This window comes from Plectropomus leopardus, chromosome 9 (genome assembly GCF_008729295.1).
Source record: "Plectropomus leopardus isolate mb chromosome 9, YSFRI_Pleo_2.0, whole genome shotgun sequence".
Taxonomy (NCBI): domain Eukaryota; kingdom Metazoa; phylum Chordata; class Actinopteri; order Perciformes; family Serranidae; genus Plectropomus; species Plectropomus leopardus.
The window spans coordinates 12275537-12297960 of NC_056471.1; positions in this window are offsets into that span (position 1 = coordinate 12275537).

The window sequence follows — 22424 nt, forward strand, 5'->3', positions numbered from 1 at the left end:
GTTTACTTGATATATGGTTGTTAAGTTTCCTTAAAATTTAGTTATACTTACTTAATGTTATGAAGTTGTTGCAACTTAAAAATTACAAGTTTAATGAAATCAATCTTTCTTTTCTTTTCTCTCTTTTCTTTTTAGTAACTTCTGCAAACCAAGGTTACTGTACTGTACCTTTGTACTCCACTGGTTGCATATTTGTATTTTCTTAAACATGTTAACAAAACACAAATAACAAAACAGAACTTGCAGATCTCCTAACTTCATTAATGGCAAAATCCTCTTTGTTATGATCAAGTTAAGTCAGACTAACTTGGTTTACTGAAGTTGCTAACACTTGAACAAGGTAAGTCCACTTGTCATTTTTAAGTTGCAACAACTTCACAAAATTAAGTTAATAAAGGTAAATTTCAAGGAAACATAACACTTAGATATAAAATAAACATGAATTAAGAGTTTTGGTTATTTTCACTTTTCTTAAGGCAATCAGTTTCCCAGATTATTTAAAGTAAAATCAATTTGTCAGATTTTATGGTACGTGTGTAACATTTAAATGCTAAATGAGAATCTGCTGAGTGAAACTGAATTTTTTTGAAAAGTCAGTATCACAGACTAGAGATTTGGGTGTGAGCAGCATTACACAACAAGAAGTCTTTCACATGCAGTCCAGGTTGTAATCTGTACAGGACATTACTTAATTCAGTGGAATGTCATGCAACCCTTTTACTCCTTATTATGCACTCTATTGCAATGTCAAGTGTTAAAGAATAAGGGGAAGTGGGTGGGAGCTTAGGTATTTCCAAGGAGCCTGCATTCACACACACACACACAAACTCACACACACACACACACACACACACACACACACACACACACACACACAAACACACACACTCACAGTGACTCGTCACTCTGCTGCAGCCACACATCTTCTCCCTGCTCCAACCGTCCAGCCAATCAGGTTTAAGCAGCCAAATTGTTAAAACTGCACTTTTCATAGCAGCCCTTTATCCATCAAATCAGCATATGCACAAGCATATGGATCAATAGATGTGACATTCCCGTCTGGTTCTGTCCGCTTCAGCCCATTTCCATCTAAATGCCTTTCTGCTTAGTAGCCGGGCCTCTCTGCAGATGGGATAGGAACAAGGCAGGAATTATTCTCCTAACAAGAGGCTCACTCTTTGTTTGGATCAACGCTCTGCAGAATGTAATCAAAATTTACCGGGAGACAAAGACAAAATGCCAAACACTGATCTGGTTCACTGCCACGCAAGCTAAGGACCTAATCTGTGTCATGCAATGCGCTGTTCTGACAAAATATTTATTCGTCTTCCCTCCTGCAAATGACATTAGAGCGTGAGCCGAAAATATCTGCTGCAGTCATCGCGAATGTGTAATGTAGTGAAATGCCAGGAAATCAGAGGCCCCAGTGTGTGTGTGTGTGTGTGTGTGTGTGTGTGTGCATGTGTGTGTGTGTGTGTAGTGTGTGTGTGTGAGAGAGAGAGAGAGAGGCGGAGAGAGAGAGAGAGAGAGAGAAGAAAAGGGAGAGATAAAGTGAGAGAAATTCGCACATTTTTATGGTCTTTTTTCTAGCTACAGCTCTTATTTACTGTTAATGTTAATTAACACATCACTAAATTAAAACAGGATGCACCGCACAACAAAGAGATTAGCTGATGAACATTTTACACTTAAAGACTGCTGTAACTGATAGCTAACTGTAATATTAGGTAATATTAACTTATACTTCTACTACTGCATATAACTCATTAGTTTTGAGGAGCTGAAGAGGTACAGTGGTCGATATAGCGGTAAAATGTTTACTAGTGATGTAAACTGGGATGATTTTTAAATTGTATTTCTTAAAAGTCACATAATGCGACAAAATGCAAAACTCTGTACTAATAACGTCACACTAAAGTCATTTTCATACATAGAGGGGGAGCGGGGGGGGGCATGAGTTTCAGGACCCACGTGGGGAAATCATATTATGTGACTGACAGAAGTTCATGCAGCACTTTAATGCTAATAGAGTTTATATTTATGTTCTTTGGTTTCGCAAAGAGCTCAAAGAAACCAAAGAAATGGTGAAAGTGATTGTAAACCATTATCAGGCAGCTATTTTTAGACTGCAGGTCAATCACGTTATCAGGGCCGCTTTAGGTGCGTGATCATACTTGCTTCGTTGCGATGCTCACACATTATAAAAGACAATATTTGTGTTGGGAGAAACATGCTGCAGTTATAGATTTGATGCCAATTCAGAGCACATATAAATATCCAAGGCAAATACAACGCTGGAAATGTGCTGCAAATGAAAACATGTGCTGCAGAACGTCACGTCTAGTTTCTCTCTCTCAGGTCGAATATCAAGCTGTTGAACTTAGCTCTCCCCCTAGAGGCCTGGAGTACTACCGATGTGTTGACTAGATATGCAGTGTTTTCATTTGTTAGTAAACCTTTGACTTATTTTTTAATTGCACGACATTTCTGTTATATTTGTTTTAGATTTTGTACGTGTTAATGAATCGTCATTGTTTCTAAAGCTGCAGCTCGTTTCTCCTAAATGGAATGGAAAAGTTTTGGGTTGTTGTAGCACATTTGCCTTTGTCAGGCACTGTACTAAATGACTGTGAAGTCCATTCTCCACTGCATATAAAACTCTGTTGACACCCACTAACATCTGGCTTTTGAATGTAAAGGGAAAGGTTACCATCGGCATTCGCTCCTGGGTCAAATGACTTCGCAGCAGCACAGGTATTTATCAGCTCCAGCTCAGATAGTCTCCAAACAACAGTGACACGCTTTTAGCCCCTTTAAAGGGAGATATAAAAAATAAGTGCCGCAATAACATTTTTCACTGGCCTCCATGCTGCTTTTTAATGTTTACTAACCCTTTTTCCGACTTGTCTGTGAAGCAGAATGTGACACATAATTAAAAAAAAAAATACTAAAAAAACCCACATACACATGTTTATGATACAGTAAGTAGCCTCAGTTAGGTTACCACGATCAGATATTTCTTATATCAAACTGCATGAAATCTACTTACTGTAAAACACATACATCTCTGTGTATTCAAATGTAAGGTGATATATACATTTACAGAAGAATGGCAATTTGATAGCCTATATCCTTTTGCAAACTACAACTTTTATTTTAGGAAGTAATGATACAGTTTGTGAGGTAACAGTGACTTCCTGTTTACATAGCTGTTTGCTTTTGATTTGACAGTGCTACAGATGTTTCCAAGCAAGAAATTTACACATCTTTGAAAGCTATCACTTTTCTTGTTTTGATGATGCAACCCATTCAAGTAAATTGGTTTGAACTTGTTCGCAGCTACTAAGCATTTAGAAGGGACTTCACACACAAACTTAGTTATGTATTTTATGAATAACTGGATGAATCCTGGAGTTGTTATTAATGGTGACATCAGTGGAGGCCTGTCATCATGCTGCCACAGTGTGTCATGTTGCTGCATCATTCATAGAGCAACTTTCAAGTTTCTCCTCTGTCTTGACCTGATTATAAACTATTAAGTCTTTTAACACAGATGATCATGGTCATGCTGCTGCCTCAATTGATTTCACTCTCTCAGACATACTGACTTGTAATAATATCCATCCACATCAGAAGTCTCTCAGTGTGTATTTGTGCACGTACAGTACCTTTTACCCCCCCGTTTGCATCATGTCTGGAAGCAATTAAATACATACCTTCATACCTCCTTCATGCCATATGGGCTCTGCATGGCCTTCTCATCTTTTTTTTTACTCTGAATTAAGAGACTTGGTTGACTCTCTTTTTCCATTCTGTGGGCTCATATTTATTCTCAAGACACTAGAGGCCTTTGTATGTTCAGTTTTTCTTAGCCTCGTTCTACATTTCTCAGTAAAAATAAGCCACTGGAGAAGGTTTCAATACCTCACCTGGGAATAACTTACTGTAACAAGATTTGCTGACTTGATGTACAAATAACGCAGCTGCAAAAACATTCATGCTAAATGATGTTGTTAGATGGTTTATAGTGAGCCATAGACTTTTGAATGATTTCATTCATAATGTAAAATCAGCTCACAGGGCTTATTCAGGGAGAAATGCCATCGCAGAGCAAAAGCTGAAGCTCAGTGTCATTTCAGTTGCCAGGTACTGCCTTGAGGTTTGCCAAAAGGTGAGTCAGGCTATAATAGGTGTTCCTGCTGCTCACATTTAAGCAGGGACTCCACAGTGTGCTCTGCTCGTCACTGTCACTCCACGGGTTTAATGGTATTTCACTGGCCTGCAGTGGATCCCATTACTTTGAGCTTAGTGCAGATACTGGCAAGGACATGACTTTTCCATTAAGGAGAAAGTGCTAAAGGAGTCCATGGAGGCCGATGGATGGGTCATGGTAAAGATGCTTCACCAGAGGCTAGAGATGGTTATTTATCCTCTTTGGACAGACTCGCAAGACCACAGGAGACATGCAGTTTCTGAGGAGGACACCTCTGAGCTGTCCACCAGCCGCCTGACAGATTGGACTAACAGCAACAGAAACAGCCTCCACTACATCCTGGAAAAATCACACTCAGGACCTAATAATGACGGCAGTATCTCCTATCTCACAGCTTCTCACTTCTTTTATGAACAATGAGGAATAAAACACTGTCTTTTTTAACTCTGCCCAACAGGAAGGTGTGAATTGCACAAACTTTGACAAAGTACTGCAGCAACACTCACATGTAAGGCCTATTCATGCAGAATTTACACAATGCTGCAATGCATGAAGTGTTGTACATCTAAACATGTACTTAGGTAGTTGGGTAGTTTGATGGTTCAAACAAACACAGGACTTTGACCCAGAAGTCTGCTTTTGGAGTCCTGTGTAAAACTAAAAATCAATGTTGATTTATCTGACAGGTCCAGACAGACCAAACCAACATCAGAACTGTTAGCAATAAGATCAACTGTTGCTTCACCTCCCTTTGTCTGTGTCTTAGCCAAAAGTTGCACTTGAACACAACGCAAAGATTACAGCTGATGGCCAACTAGCAAATATGTTCTGCTCCTGCTTAAGAAGAAATAACTCTCCACACCAACAGTTGTTTCTCTTCCCGTGCACTGAGCTGAGCTGCCAATTAGCCTGATTTCATATACCAATAAGCTCTGCCATCTCCAAGAGCAATTCAGCATGCTAAATCTGATGAAAAACATGTGACAAGGACCGACAAGTGCCAATAGAAAAACTTAGATGACAGAAGCTCACCAACAGCCTAACACTGACCAACACCAAGCATACGCTGGGTGTGTCAGGGCTTTCACCTAATGTTGCATAAGTTATGTGTGTACCTTACATGCTTACATCATGTATTTAATTAATGTCACATGGGGAGTTTGCCTCATACAAACAATTAACAATGCTGTGTGCATCAAAACCAAACAGTGGGACAGGAAGCAGGAGGCATGACAAAGCATTAGTATTTAAAGATCTGGGATTGAAAACAGGTTGTGTTTGTAGGATGAACAGTCTTGTAAGTATTACAGAGCTTATCCACAAGCAGTGGAAGCTTGGTAACTTTTTTATGGTGCTGGGTGATTGGCCTGTTTTACCACAATGACTTATTCAACAGTGGTTTGTGCCAGTAAAAGAGATTTAGAAAAATCCCCAATTCAAACCCCTAAAAGTTTTAGGAAAGAATTTCCTCTGTAAAAGTTACAGGCAACTTGATCACAGTTGCACGTAAGGGAAAGTTTTGACATATTCAGAAAAGTTCACATGCAGAGTAAATCTGTGTGAACATCGATTTAAAAAAGGTTTTCTTGGACTCCTACAAAGTAAAGGAATACTGGAGCTCATTGTGGAAGTGGTGGGCAGCCACACTGACAAAGTTTTGGCCACCACTGTGGGGTTTGGTGTGTGTGTATGTGTGTGTGTATGTGTGTGTGTGTGTGTGTGTGTGTGTGTGTGTGTGTGTGTGTGAGTTTGGATGGAGTAAAGACAAGTTTTCACACACCCTCTTTCATATCTTTATGATAGTTTCCACCTCAAACTCTGAAGTCTGATTGGGCAGATTTTGGCTAGTTGTAAGTACAGTTGCTATGAGTTTACTGAAGGTCAATTTATAGCACCTTTCAATAACAAGGCAATTCAACATCCTTTAAGACAAAAGGGTATTAAAATATTTTTAAAAAGCTCACTTGGTGATATCACTATATGAATCTGTGTAATAGTAGTTAGATATTTTGTGGAAGACACAAGAATTCTTCAAATCCAATTCTCAAACCAGTTAAGCACTGTCTGTCTGTCACACAAAGCCCAGTTTTCCAGTCTGTCTAGTAATATTTGTGGTGGACCGTGTTGAATGCAGAACTCAGATCTAATAATACCAACTGAAACTTTTCCACTGTCTGTGTTTAAGTGGACGTCATTCAAGGAATTAACAAGAGCAGACTCAGTGCTGTGCTTTGGTCCAAATCCTAAACAGTTGTTGTAGGGCCAAGAGGGTGTTAAGTTGATGCAGAACAGCCTTTTCAATGGTTTTAAAATTGTGGGGTTTGAAACAGGCCGGTAATTGTTCTTAGTGAGGTGTCTAGATTGTTCTTTTTAAGAATGGCTCAATAAGAGCAGTTTTCTGGGCCTTTGGGAATAGTCTGTGAGTAGAGAAGTGTTGATTATTTGCAGAAGATATGATGTCATGCAGCTTTAACATGTGTGGGCTCCATCACATGCTGAGTCAGTACATAGTTATCCAGAAGACAACACAGTTCTTTAGGAGACCGTCCTCCTTCAATATACGACCACATAGGTCGTAGCAGTTATTACCCATATTTATGTTTGGCACGACCCCTAATGTCGTAATTAAGACAGATGCTAGGAGGAAGTCAGGTGACGTAATAGAGCGACACAGTCTGCTAATGGAGGGTGAGAGGGAGGACAGGTGGATGGGTCAAACAAATACAGGACTTTCGTTAATGAGACGGGTGTATGTGTCCCCTATGAAACCAAAAGTCAATGTCAAGTTACTTAGACAATCTAACGTAGTATTTTGTTGTATTTGTGACACATCTGAGGCTTATTTTAAGCCCAACCATCATCTGTTTTCCAAACCCAACCACATAGTTTGATGCAACTAACTGTTGCACAATGTTTACCATGTTTAAAACTGTGAGCGTTAAAAACAAACTATGGGGTCATATGGATTTGTTGGACTTCTTGCTCTTTAGTGCTGCTGTCCTGGTATGATAATCAGCTTAAATTTTACGTCTGTTTACCAATACAATTCGAGAGCTACTATAATACTGAGACCTGGTTAGGAGAGGAAATTCAAAGAATTTGGGGGTGCTTGTAAAATCCTCTTGACAACACCAAAGCTATACACTAAAAGGAAACTGACAATGTGTGCTTAAACAAACAACTCAAAAGAAGTCTTCCTTAACAGGACCGCATAATCCAACAACATGTCCAATAAGACAAAAATGGATTAAGTCCTTCCTTCAAAATGCAAAATATTATTCAAGTTGTGCATTGAGAAGAAAAAATGGCTAAAATAAAACTCAAAAGGAATCAAAATCACAAGATGTAGTACTAGGAAAAGTAAATCTGACCTTCGTTTGTGTGTCAGACCTCTGCTCGACCATTATGGTCCTCAAAACCGACTGATTGCCATGTTGTCTTCAGATGGACAAGGTACCACCATGAAAAGGAGCTAATTGTCCTTTTTTTCCTCCAGCCTCACTCCTTCTTCTATCTTACTCATATCTGTGGTAGGTTGAATGTTAAAATCACCAACATAACTACACAATCAAATTCAAAGCACATAAAAGACAGAAGTACAGCAAAGCTGTCAAAAAAGGGAACTGTAGATGTTGACTGCAGTTCAGCTTTAGGATTTAACATGTATCGTATGTGATACATTTTCAGAGTTCCTTAAGTACATCTTGTCCATTCTAATATTACACCGGAGCAGAAACATAAAGTCCAGACAAAAAGCCAAACTTCTGGTAACCTTGCTGGCCTTATCAGTCTCGTCTGCCTGGCAGGAGAGAGCTGTTCTCTCTTTTTGTCTTCTGCGTTATCAGTGACGTCGGTGTTACAGGCTGTGCTCGGTTGGGGTGGCTGTGACCAGTGATGAATTTTAATGCCAGCATTAACCAGCACTAACATTTTGTTCTTTTTTTATCCTGAGAGGGGTGAGGCAGAAGGGAAGGGAGAATGAAGGGAGGAGGAATCAGGGGGCTGATCTGTGAGTTGGTTGTCAACGTGCTGACATTGAAGCTGTGGTGTTTTGTCTTTGTGGCGCCGAGGCAGCTGTGTGTCAGGGTGCATTATCTTAGGCTTGTCCGATGGGTGTCACACACTGAACCAAAAATGGTTCATCAGTAAAACCAGGATTACAGGTTCGATCTTCTCTTTGGATATTTTTTCCCATTAGCTCAAAATGAGATTTTTGTTTTTTTCTGTCAGCTGGAATTTTTCATAATACTCCCATGTCCAAACCAATAAGTAGTCTCTTCACTTATGTCTCACCTTTATTAAGAGTTCAAACCTGCTTACCAGTTATAATGTCAGGGCTGACTGTGGACTGTATTAATGCCCACTTTTGGTTGTCCCCCAGATGTCCGGTGTAAAAGTTGGCAGAGTTAAACCCATAAAAGTTGTCCTCTTTGGGATTACAGTCTTGCACTTATCTAGTTTAACACCCAGATTATCCCAGCAGGTAGAAATGCTATTCAAAGCGCATGATTTTACTGGTTTTGTTTCAGTGAGTCTAAGGAAAGTTATGATGTTTTAATTAGCTTTCCATTTTCACAAGACTTCTCCAGTTCTACATATTTTTTTGTTTTTTTTATTGCAACTTTACATTTAACAAACCAAACATGACTCATTTAAAAGGACAGTTCAACTCCAAGTCCAAAATACACATTTTTTCTCTTACTCTGAAAAACCAGAACAGGATTGGGGGAAAAATTGCTGTTGAGATATATAATAATAATAATAATAATAATTGCATATCTCAACAGCAATTTTTCCACCAATCATGACCTGGTTATTCAAGATAATCCACAGACCCCGGTGCAACCAGTTTTAATATAAGATCTATTTTCTTTTGACCTCTTTTACCCACCTCAAGGAGGACGCCATTAATGTTTACATTACGAGCCTCTCGTCCAAATAGTTCCTACATGAAACTGCTCACAGCCAGGTCTGTGGATCATCTTGAGTAACTGGGTCATGATTTCTGGAAAGAGACATTGCTGTTGAGTTTTTCAAACATATTTTTGGAGCTTTGAGCACCACAAGCCAAGTGCTATCTAGTTCCATTATATTGGAGAGAAGGCAGACATCTCAATGGCTGATATCTCCAACACTCTGCAACTCGCATCAAAACAATCTAGATTAATAAATAGCACTACAGGTACAAGGACAAATATGTATATTTGATTTGGGGGCAAACTTTTCTTTTAAATAGTTTTTAATTTGAATGTTATGGGTAGAAATGCTTAGAAAATTAGATTAGAAATAAAAGCTACTGCGTTATGAATGAAAGCATACTGGTTTCACTGGGCAGCTGGACAGACTTCTGTGTCCCCAGCAGAGGGGGGATATTTTGAAATGATGGTGATTATCCCTGCTTGTGTCTGTTGGCTCAGGGTCTATTATTTCATTCCAGAATCTCGATCTAGTTAATTTGATTTATTAGCTGGCTAATCAGCTTTATATGCCTTAGTGTTTTGGGAGGCGATATTACTGTCAGCTCATGCTGAGAGGACTCAGCTTCTGTGGTGTTCAGCGTCCTCTCTGAACTCCTGTCAATGCCAGTCACAGCTCAGGGTTTGTGTAAGCACTCATGGCAGGGTAATTGTTTTTTAAAGATACAGTTCATTATTTTTTTTCACTCTACATGAGTAGTTTTTGAAGACATTTACTTTTATAATCCTTACAATAGACTTCTTGAAAGTTTTTTGGTCAAAACACAATCTGTTTCAGTGCTGAGTTAACAGTATTGTTGTCCATTTCATGCGAAACTGGTGGAGTTAGCCTGTCTGAGGGTGCAGGGGCAAAAAAGTGAAAAGGGCACCAGCTGCATGTGGAGCAGCCTATATAGCAGCCTTAATAGCTCTGCATTGTTTTGTCTCAATTTTAAGTTAAGCATAGTTTAGACTAAATGAATCAAGTCTGACATTGGAGAGCTGAGCTTGACAAGATATAACACACTGTACACTGGATAAACTCTAATGTAAGCAGCTTTTAGTTGCTCCAGCCATCAGGTTTATTGGAAGCAATAACATTGTCTACTCACCAAAATAATAGCTGAAATCTCAGAACCTCAGAAAATAGGTCCAATGGGGCAACAAACAGAAGCTGTCGGACAATTAGGGAGGTAGCAGTAAAACTGAAAACGCACCCACAGTGTCACTAATAATCCCTCATTACACAGTGCAGGAGGTCAAACTTGACCCAAGAGTTGGTCTGTAAACTGTTATCAAATGTTAACAATGGAGAGTTTGGGTAAAAATTGTATCATTTACTGTTGTTTTCACTTCCAATTAAGTTAGTCTATTCTGAGGGTTTGTTTAAATCTATTCTATTAAATCTAAGTATTTTGCCTTGTTGGATCTATCTATATCTATCCTAAAATTTCGGCAATTTCTTTAGCCTATAGTGTTATCATGACTGATAGAAACTATGGTATGAGCAACTCAACGAAGACAGAAGTTGCAATCAGCTGTAGTTTTCTATCCAAGGAGCTGTATACGACATCAAGAGTATCAGTATCTCTATGATTCAAAGTCTTAATCAGGTTGTCTGCACATGGTTCTCAACATGGAGGAGGCTGAGCCAGCACCTAGCAACTAATGAAGCTAACAGTGCAAACAATGGCAAAAGTGGTGACAGAACGTACAGTGTTAACCCTTTGAAACCTGGGCAAATTGACTTGATTTCTTTCACAAACATGGGAAGAAGGGAATGGGGAACTTAAGAAGGAATGACCCAGATATGTACAAGAAATTAGTAAAAAGTACAAGAAAAAAAAAAAAAAATAACACCTCTTCACCCCCACCCCACAACCTTATCCAAATATGGTCACTACTGGCAGCAACAAAACAAGGCAATGACTGACACTGCCAAACTCTAGGCTTCAAAAAGGGAGTCCACAAGCCAATGTGTTACATCACAGTCTATGGTGTTAACCAGCCACTGAATTCACACAAGATATTTAATTCAGGAAAGACCCTGATCTTTTGTCTAAAATCCCGACAAACTAAATATGTTGTGCCCCTGTGGGGGTGGGGTTAAGAACATCAGAGTCTCTGTATTTCATCCTTCCAACTCCTCTGTTTTCTGTGGTGTAATGAGAATTACAGTCTTACAGGGTCGTTTACATGGTGACAGATTTTTAGTCTTGTTTTCTTCTTTTCAAACATAGAGAGTAAAGAAGCCACTGGCTCTCTTCCTCAGTTTTTCTCCATCAACTGTGACTGTTAATGACACATAACTCCTAAAATTGCTCACTTGGGAAACTAAATACCAGACAGGACTGAAAACATTCTTTAGTACCACAGATGGGTGATTCAGTCTGAGAAAGCACAATGGGGAAGCAGTGGAACATTACGAGAAACATTAACTTTTTGAACTTAGCACCTTTCATCATGCACCTGTGAACTATGACAGACTTTGACCAGGTGATTCACAAGACTAGAGCTTCACTCAGCACGCTGTATCTGTGTGTGAAATACATGTGTACTTGCATGCACAGGCACACACATGCACCTTTACGAGAACTGTTTAAGCCTCAGGTGTATTCGGCCTGCTGCACCTTACAGACAGCAGACATCGCCTCAACCGGATGTCTGGAGGAGATGCTGCAGCTCTGACATCATCGTCTCATCCCATAAATACCAGATTTTCCATCAAATGCGCTCCCGCACCAAGCCCCTGACAGCCACTTAGCAAGGCAGGACAATGTGGAATCAATACCCAAATTATTCACACAGCGTGCAGAGGAAGTGTCCTTTTCAATTTAAAGTGAACTAATTTGTTATTGTAAAGAGGAGGTTACACCTCAGGCCATCTGAGTTGTTTATCCATAACAGCCTTTGAATGCCGGTTGGGTTTAATCCCATCTGCTCGGCACATGGGTTTGAGAAAGAAAATGGTCTTTGCTCTTAAGAATGACCAATTAAGAAGACATGTTTTCTCACCAGATACAATTTTAATGGAAAAACTCTCTTCGCCTCAAGAAAACCCCTCATCCATTGTTGCCAGCCACCCACCTGGATGATGATACCGCTGCAGCCCTTCCGTGCAGCTTGCTAAATAAAAAACAGACACCAGAGGCTCTTTTCTTAGGCATCCCACACAAGCATGTTTTTAAGCTTTGCCCCACTGGCACGACTGAGGGAGGAAATACAGTTCATGCAAACTGTTGAATACCCATAACCTCTGTTGTGTGGATGCCATAGCCTGCAGCCGGCTTGATTATTGCTCTTCCAGTCAAATGCAGGCATTCCAGACAGCAGCAATGAGTGTGTTGTAAATAGACAAAACATGCTCCGACAGGCTTCCTACATGGCCTCCTATTTTTGTGACAGTTGCTTTCTTTTACATCTCTCTCAATTTTGGTTTTTCCTACTCCACCCATTTTATTAGTACTTTTAAAACCACAGATATTCTCTGTGAACCAAGCCAATTTGCTTCAGAAAAATGGAGCGCAATGAAATGTCCTTTTATAATCGAGCCAATGTTTGAGCAGTCAGAGGGGGCTGAAGACTCAGCACTGCTTTCCCATGAGCTCTTTGTGCATGACCTAGGGTTATTTTATGGGAGTTAAAGTCACAGCCGTTACAGCTCTGCGGTTCGTCTGTCTGTGAGAGTCAGATGCAAACGAACCTTCAGAAACAATTAAAGTCACCACAGAAGAGAGGGACCCCACGGACTGGCAGATGAGTGACAAATTAGATATACAGTACGTTCGAGTGGATGTTTGGCTTGCTGTCTGTCAGTCTGTTGGTGCACATGTGCAAATCTTATAATGTGTTTCTGGTGTTTGTGTATGTGGCAGCATTTGATTGTGTGTGCTTATGAGCATGCATATGCATACAGTGTGTGCCTGTCTGTGTACGAGCATGTTTAGTCTACAGGCAGGGGAAAGGAGCTTGTGGTTTGACAAAGACGAATAGCCGAGTTTGTTCCTCTCCTGTAAACGCGGATCAGCACATGACATCATCACGTCCACTTTCATGCCTTCGCCTGGCTGGTGGTCAATGTGCTCTGGGCATGCTCGGACACCCAAATATATAATAAGTAGGGACACATGACTGCAAAACAGTGGGAGTGAGAGAGACAGAGCGAGGTCGGGTGCAGTGGGTGATTAGATAGGCGGTATGCCATTGTGACAGGACAGGAACAAGCTGCTGTGGTATTACCAGAGTGTGAACTACATGTGCAACATCAGCGCAAAAATACGCTGAGCAACTGCAACAGTTTCTTTTGTGAAGAGGAAATCATTAAATCTAAAATATAACACACACTTGGAGGTGACAAAAATGCAAAACATAAGCTGAGGATGCAGTTGGTTAATATCAATAAAAACTAAACACAAGGCCAGAAATATCTATTAAAGTTTTACTTTACAGAGAGAATTGTGTCTTTCAGTTAATCAATTAAATTGTCTTTCAAATTATTTTCATAGATTTTTTTTTTTCACACTTAGACGATGGAGAATGACATAAACCTGCAATAACAGTTTTTGGCTACTGGAGGGCAAAGGTGGAGTCAGGGGTGGCTTCTGGGGCTAATATATGCCCATGTGGTTAATTCTATTAAAGAAATCAAATATCATTTAGTAAATGTTCCTCTGTTGATCTAATATTCAGAATATTGAAAGCCACATTTACTTGGCATTGTTGGGGATTTGCACTCAGAGCAGCTCAGATTATTATGGGATGGATTAAAATGTAGTAGATTTGGCAGCTAAATATTCATTACTACTCCAGCATAATATAAAAAAAACATGTTTCAAAATAAGTAATGCTGCTTTCCCCAAATTCCTGCCATACATGCTTAGGTAACTTAAAATAATGACATCAGAAATGTTTTGTCTGTTTTTAGGTGGCAGGAGGAAAATTAGTCATCATTGTTGCAGAATGGTGAAGACAGTTGGAGAGCAAGTGGATACAAATAGGATGAAGACTCTACAGGAAGTTTTTTTTCATATGGCTTGAAAAGATGTGCATATAACTGCTGTAAATGGGGGAAAATGTAAACACAACAGTGGATGTGGCTAAAATGTTAGCAAGAAACTGTCTATTTACATATCAAGCAGATATAAGCACTCATTTGGAATAACGTTTTTTGTCATGTGGTGAATGTAAGCCCAATATTCATTCTCCATATAGCTCTGCTTCTGGTCTCATTGCGAAATGCTTGGCTACATTTTGCAGTTAGTTGCTAACCTTATCTATCTACAGTATGGTGCTGGACACCCAACATTCAGTCGTTTTTTTTAGAGCTTTTCGCGATAAATAGCTGTCAGCTACGGCCAAAAATGGTAAAGCTGTGGGCTGTGAAACCACAACAATGAAAAATGCTAAAATGCTCTATAGAGTCTTTTGATCAATGTTTATTATGAAAATATTGACTATAGTTTCTTTAAATACCAAGTTATATGAAGAACATGAATTTGCACTGCTGATATAATAATGAACAAGAACACTAATATTGCAACCACTGAAAAAGATCTACAGCTTGTCCCTGCTTTACAAGCTATTTTGTCTTTAGTCCCATAATGTGCAGCACCTCATAAAATGGTATTTAACACCATCATATGACCATGTTCCCGGCAGAGGTAAAAACAACTGTAGGCCTACAGTGAATTTGTTTGTTGGCTCTGAAGTTTAGGGGTGTAATTTGTTACTGTCGTTTGAATCTTATCACAGTTCCTGTAGTCCCAGTTCTCCTTGCTTGGGCTCACTAACATTTCCCGCCATATTCCTTTGATTAGGAGCACATCTGACTCCCATTAAAACTTCCACATGCAGATCCAGGGGCTGCCTTGGAGCTGGATGGAAAACTTTTTCTCTACTTCCCTTCTTTCTTTTTTCCCCCTCATCCAAGCAGCAGCCAACTGGAGCCTTCAGGAAAGAGAGCAGTATCTGCCTCACAGAGAGTCTGAGTTCAGGGAATAAAGTGTCGAAGCAACTGTTTTCTCATTAACACTTTCTAATTTTAGTGACACACACTAGGCTTTTATCACTCAAAGTTGAAATTACCATCAAATGAGTGACTAAATGTTTCTTTTATGATTTAAGCAATACCATATATGGGTATGGTTTTGAAAGATTGCTGGATAAGTGCTGTCTGCCTTTGGCCATGCAATAAAGTCCTCCGCCAAATGCCATTCAAAGCCTGGGAATTACATTGAAATGGATGACAGTTGCACTTATTAATTTTCCAACTGTTAAACAGTAACGGAAAAAGCAAAGGAAATAATGTTTTTGACAGCAGTGGACATGTGCTGACTGTGGCACAACCATGAGGCCATGAAAGCAGCCATGGACAAAGAAGCGCTGCGGCCAAGTGGGCCACTGCCTGGCAAGGACATTAGGAAGCGATATGACTAATCCACAGATTCCAGGGAGGAAATGACACACTGTGGAAAGCCTCAGAGGCCTTGAATCCCACAGAACATCAGGCGATGTCCACCCCTGAAGGAGAGGAAGTTATTTCAACAAACTGGGCACATATTCTGATTCCTGTGTTACTGTCCCTCTGGCCAGCTCGTCACTCTGAGAGCAGTGCAATGTGTAATACAAGAGATAAACTCTGATGGACATCATGACAATTCAGTTGACATAGCTCCGCACCTTCCTGCTCTTTGTGTTAACTGTGAACCGATACAGTATCAGTGTCCTCTCCTCTTTATCCTGTCGGTCTATTGTCGGTCCACCAATTTGGTTTCAGGCTGAAATATTTAACAAGTTTTGGATGGATTGCCATGCAATTTTGTGCATTTAATCAAGGTCCCTTTATGATGGTTTGGTGATCCTGTCATTTGTATTTTGTGCAAACATTCATGCTCTCCTCAAAGTTAATTGTAATAACTGTTGATTTCTCAAATATTTATCCAATGCTATCATCAGGTCAAAATTTCAGTTTGTCCAACACTTTGGTTTATAAATAAAACCTGCAAAAAGAATGTTATTCTCATCAGCCTCATCTATACGTTGTGTTTAGTGCTAATTAGCCATATTAGCGTGCTAACATGAGAAACTAAGATAGTTGACACTGTAACCATTAAGCTACTATCAAACATCAGCATGCTGATGTTGCCAGTGACTGTATTAATATGTACAAAATATGCCATTTTTTTGCTCTTATCCCAAAAAAGACAGTATTCCACAAATCTTCCCATATAAATGCAACCATAAATATTCCAGTTAGCATAGAATGATAGGCTGTGTTTGGGTTAGGGTTAAAATTAAGTTAGAATTAAGGTCAAACAAATGCAAAATTAAAAGAAAAAAAACTAGGGATTCAGTATTTCTCCACCTAGATTTTATTTTATGTGATTGTATTTTATTATCTTACCATGTTGTAACGTTCTAACATCCAAATAATTTTTAAGACGTTTTTTTGCGGTTAACATTTTTCTGAAGGGGGCAGGGTTGATACAGTCTGCAATAGGGGACATGGACTCATAACCTCAGTATTTCTTAATGTGTCCATATACTCTGTGTGATCGAGTGTATCACGCAAGCCTATCGAATAAATCTGAACAGAAGTCTTGAAACATTTCGACTACTCTCTGCATTGATCAAAGCTGGGACACCATATGGGATATATTACCATTCACACCCTGTTTCACATTGCTTACCAGCCTCTCTATATCATAGCAGATTCATGGCACTGACAGACCAGCTATTTCAGGTCAGCCACCCCTGCCACGACAGCCCAAGCATGTTGTAATTTGAGCCCGTCGCCAGGAATTAATTGTCTACTTTTTTGCCAAAAAACATAAATCAGTTGTCTGCATCCTCTCGGTGTCTGCACCCTTTTGTACAAGCCAGCCAGGCCTGTGCATTTCTGACAATAGTAACGCTGGGGTGGTCCATAACCAACCATGAAATCAGCCGTTCCAGGATGCCCACACCACTTATACTGGGGAGGTAAAGGTGAAGTTCCAAACCTTCAAAATAAAATATGCACAGATGGGGAAATAGCAGAATAAAATGGCTTAGTATTTAATATTATTTTAGCAGTCCTTTTTGCTGACAACATTTCATTTCAGCATAAAAAAATGAAAACGATCTGTGATAACATCTAGACATAATCAACAGTAACATATTTCTAATGAATGAGTTTGACATAATAATAATGCTGGACTAGTTGCTTGTTTTCATAAGTCCCTATTTCCTGCACGTCTGGCTATTTTCTAGGATTAGCTAAGTGTTTGCAAGGTCCAACTAAAACAAAGATGACGTTGGTAGCTCGAGCACTGCCCTAAACCACCATCCGATCTATCTGCTGATCTCAGCCTAGATCCTGTCCAGACAATACCCAGCTTTCCCGTGCTGCACCAATCAAAACACATGCCATTATATGGCAGCCGGGTGAGAGGCCCGGAGAAGAAAAAACAGGGAGAAAGAAGAGGAATTGTGACAGAAAGAGGAAAGAGGAGAGGAGGAGACGTTTAGACAGAAAGACCAGGGTAAGCCAGAGTCATCAAATGAAGAGAGGTATTTGTGTAGTCTATTTAGACCACCCTCTCCGCCTTTGTTTAGTCTTTTGTATTGTTCTCATACTCATGACTCTCTGCTGGCTGCATTGCCTCTACTCTCCAGTGCTCTCAAAGAAAACCCCTTCAGTGGGATGGAGAGCAGTCCCCCAGTCGCTGGCGCTGTGCAGACCAGTGCTCTGATGAACTAAAGGGACTGGGGCTGCTGGTCGGAGGCAGTGAACTCAGTCTTCCCCGGTGCTCTCTGACAGGGTCTAATCCATTTAGGTCGAGTTCTGGCAGAGAATCTGAGGTCTGACAAAGCCCAGCTCTGTCTCTGTGATCCAGCCCACTGAGTTTTAAGCTTTTACAGATGTGTGGAGAAAGTGGGCACGGAGCAGGCGCGGGCTGGGCTGGCTGACTAACTGGACGCAGGGTGCTAAATCTGCCTTTCAACAACAGCCTGATGAATCCTTCGCGTCTGCTTCCCGTCTCTCTGCAGAGCGAGCTTGGGGCTGACTTACACACAATGAACTCAGACATCCAGGGCCTGGTGGGTATTTCCAGCACTGATATGGTAGAATTTGGATGCTTTATACTTTTTTTGTTGTGTACAGGGCAGCCAGCCAAGCGTCTTATCAGCCCTGATGTTGTCTGTCTTGGTTTCCGTCCCAATGCTCTCCAGAAGGAGAGGAGGGTCTGATGAGGAATGTAATTTCTTTTGACTCAAATTTCCCTGAAGATCGCTCATGAGCGATTGTTGCACTGTTGCCATCGAGCAAACCACTGGAAAAATGCAGCATCTCTCCGATCAGATAAGTCATAGCTGGCATTACTGTTTGCCAGAAGTGATATGGTGGACATCAAAGCAGACAGACAAAGTTGACTTTAATGAGAGGCAGTACATCTAGATTATGTCATGGCAGCTGAATACAAAAAGATTTTTTCAACATGATGCTGAAACAGATGTCAGCAGTGTGCGTCGCCATGTGAATGCCCCTTTGTTTCGTTTTCCATTCAAGAAAATCAGTTACAGGGCCGTCATGGCGGAATAAACATCCAGCTCCTACTTGACCCCAAAAAATAATCTTTGAATCAATTTTCTTTTACTTTGATCGAGGCCAAAAAGCAAAATTACAAAGAAAAGGCGAACCGTGAATCTATTAAAAGATAAAGGGATCAAAACAGCATCCTCTAGTGTACTACTGTATGTTGTGCTGCCACTTCATCAGCCCCATATCAAGGGCAGATGAGGTGGTTTGGCACCGCAGAACTTTTATGAAGAAAGGGCAAAAACTCAATGAAATTAAATTAAATCATAGCAAAAAGAACACCAAACTAATGGAAGCTGCAGCCTCAGGGCAACCTGCCACTTCCTCCCTCCCCTTATTTCACCTTCTCAGCCTCAACTAACTGAAACCAATGAAGTTAAAAAGAGGTTACAGCGTCAAATTACATCATATCCATGGGGTTCAACACATGCGCAGTTAAGTCTGGTTTGCACTTGCCGAATGGCTCAATAGCCTGTGCATTATCATAGAACATTATCAATTAGTTTTACTGAGGCGTCCATTGTCGCCCTGGGGTTGGAAAATATTTTGTACAAAAAATAAAGATAAAGGAGAGAGTTACAATTCTGCAGGTGCTGAACAGGTCTGTAATAAAAGATGATGCATAAACAAATGCTTTCTATTTGAAAATCTTCTGTTGTATATCTGCCACCATCTCTTCAAGCATACCCAAAAAACTGTGTCAGGCTGAGCGCACCCAAAGATCACCTGAGTGGACACTGTCCCTTTATTTCTAGCGTCATCTGCTGTAACCCTCTAACACTGCAGCTCCATTCACAGTGCCCATGAGTCATGCTCCATAGCTTACATTGAGGAAAGATGTAACGACTGCACACTTACATGCCACAAATATTTAATGAAGACATTTTAATCATATTTGGATCTTCATCAGGTCAAAAATATTTACAAGAATGTGTGCATGTAATGTAAATTTTTTTGACCTGCCGACGTTACTTCTTTTCCCAATTTAGGCTATTTTTTTGATAGCCTTGCAGCTACGTGATGTGCGTATAATTATTCTCCCTCAGCTTGTACCCCATAGCTCCCATGGGGACAAAGACCATGCCCCAGCCATAATTTGGAACCAACCACCTGCCCAGGTAAGTAGTGAGTTAAACAGAGCAAGCATCCAGATCACACAAAATAATTAACATCTTGTATTAACATAATTAATACAATATTTCTTGGTTACTGCTGACATCACAATTTATCTGTGGGCATCCATACATACCAATGAGCACATCAATAATAATAAAATGTAATTTACTGCAGAACTTCCTGACCTATCGTCTTACATATTAGCAGGGCCTTGCCCCTCCCTGCTGAGAGGACTTACTGTGCATACCAATACCCATACTAAATAATATGGAAACACATTTTTAGTGTGTCCCAATACATAGTATGCTAAATGCAGTATGCCAAAAATATCTGAATGTTCTACTACAACCAGTCGGATTTTGCCTTATGCAAGCCAGTATGCTTTTCTGGCCTTTCAGATCCACAGTGCTCTGTGCAGCTGCGGATTTGTCATATCGATTTAGCCACAACAGATGACAGGTGACTTAACACTTCTGACAGCTGATTTACAGCAGAAGGTGCATTTATGGACGACAGCCCGTTCAAGTGACAATAGGAATGCTAATAGTTTAAGTGAGCAAAGTAATCACAGATTTTTGCCAACAACAACAACAGCAACAAAAAGCGGAGAAAAACACAATGCTAGAGAAATACTTAGGCCAGTTTCACTGTCCTGAATATAAAATGTAAGAAACTGCAGGAACTACTTGTTCTTTGGGGCCAGTTGCTGAGGTGAGCACCGCAAATGCTGTTTTGTATTATCTCCATGGGTTAGGGTTAGAGAGAGATATAGAGATATATAAGCACAGGGTCAAAGTTCAGGGTGCAGTGTTATGAAAAAGTAGTTTAATAGTAGTTTAAAGTGTTAATTGTGTGCATACTACATGCAACAGTACATACCATGTAAGAGCAGCTGCAGTACCAACTAAAAGTACGAAGAAAAAGTATGTTATTGGGAACACACCCATAAATCTGTTTGCACTCCGATCTATCTCAACATCCCATGATCCCAAAAAGCAAATAAACTACACAACCTTACGTCCTTTACACAACTTAATTGATGCTGCATATAATAAACTAAAACATTTAACTAGAGTTAATAAATAAGCAGACACACGCAAAAAAACACTGTTAATGTCAGAGAACAGGGGGAAAGGTAACGATTCCACACTTCCACACTGTACAATCATGCTGTTCAGAGATACATGAGCTTGAGTGGCAAATAATTATTTTGCAAAAAGATGTACCCAAGACACACACCTACGACTGTGGAAAATTCTCTCACAGCATATAGGGTGAGCTGAGGTGATGGGTGCATGTATGACACATGATTTGGACAGGATAGACAGAGGGTGTGTGGGTTAATAAAACCAGGATAATAGACTGTGGGTGTGCGTGTTGAGGGATGTGGTACATGAGGATGTGGTGGTTGTCTGACACAAAATAGGTGTGTGTTAGATAGCTGCCCTTTCCATGTCTCATTTCCTGGCCACCTGTTTGTTAGAGAGCATTAATAGGAAGGTACTGTGCTTCTCTATAAAGTTAGCATCCTCTGCAACACCCTTTCCTCCTCCTCTTCCTCCTCATCCTCCTCCTTCTCTGCCTCCTCCTCTCTGCTCCGAGCAGTGGAACACAAGTCAGGTCAGACTCCCTTTGAGAAAAAGACTAACACACTAGTCATTCCACCAAATATTTCCTGGGAAACGGAGCCATGTTTAATGTTGTGAGGGCTGTATTTTCAGACTTTCAGCTGAGACCTGTGTGTCTCATAACCCCAATATTTCATGTAGACCATAAATAGTTGGGGAATGAATGTTGAGGAAGTCACTAGAGAAGGAGTGGAAGTTTATCAGGAGTTCAGGAGCAAATAAAAAAGCACAGCTGGATGCTTTAAAAAGGGAAAGCAAATCTGTCTGTCGTTGCTTTTTTTAAGGAATAGTTTTCAGCCATTTTGGAAAAATATGCTTATTCGCTTCCTTGCCGAGAGTTAGATGAGAAGATCAATATCAGCTCATATCTGTCCATTAAATATGAATATGCTATAGCGAGCAGTTGGCTGGTAGAGCTCAGTACATCGGTAGTCTGGCTTTTTCTGAAGGCATCAAAATTCATCTACCAGCACCTCCACAGTTTCAGAACCTATCGCCTATCTGTCTGATGATGATAAGCCTCTGGCCCACAGCCAGTATTTCAAGCCTACCAGGTGTAGCCGACATATAAGCCAAGACTTCATCTTTCATGTGCCAGTCATTTAATTTTTTTAGCTCATTCTCATTCCAAACTTGTCAAATAGCGTCTCTACTTCAGTGCTTTTAGCGTAAGTGTGCAAAACCAAAAGGCACCTTTCGCATGGTACGCAGGGAACGCTGCTGCATGGAACACGGTGAGAACGTAGCATTACAGAACCAATCACAGTGTTATTGTTTGCCGGCAGATGGCCAGATGGTACTTGCCACATCTGCCAGATACATGCACTTGAGAACACAGCCAGACAGAACTGGTTGTGTGTGCATTAAAAATGCTTCATGACAGCGTCTGGTTGAAACTTTGGCGGTAACAACGTAATATATGGAGTGCAAGG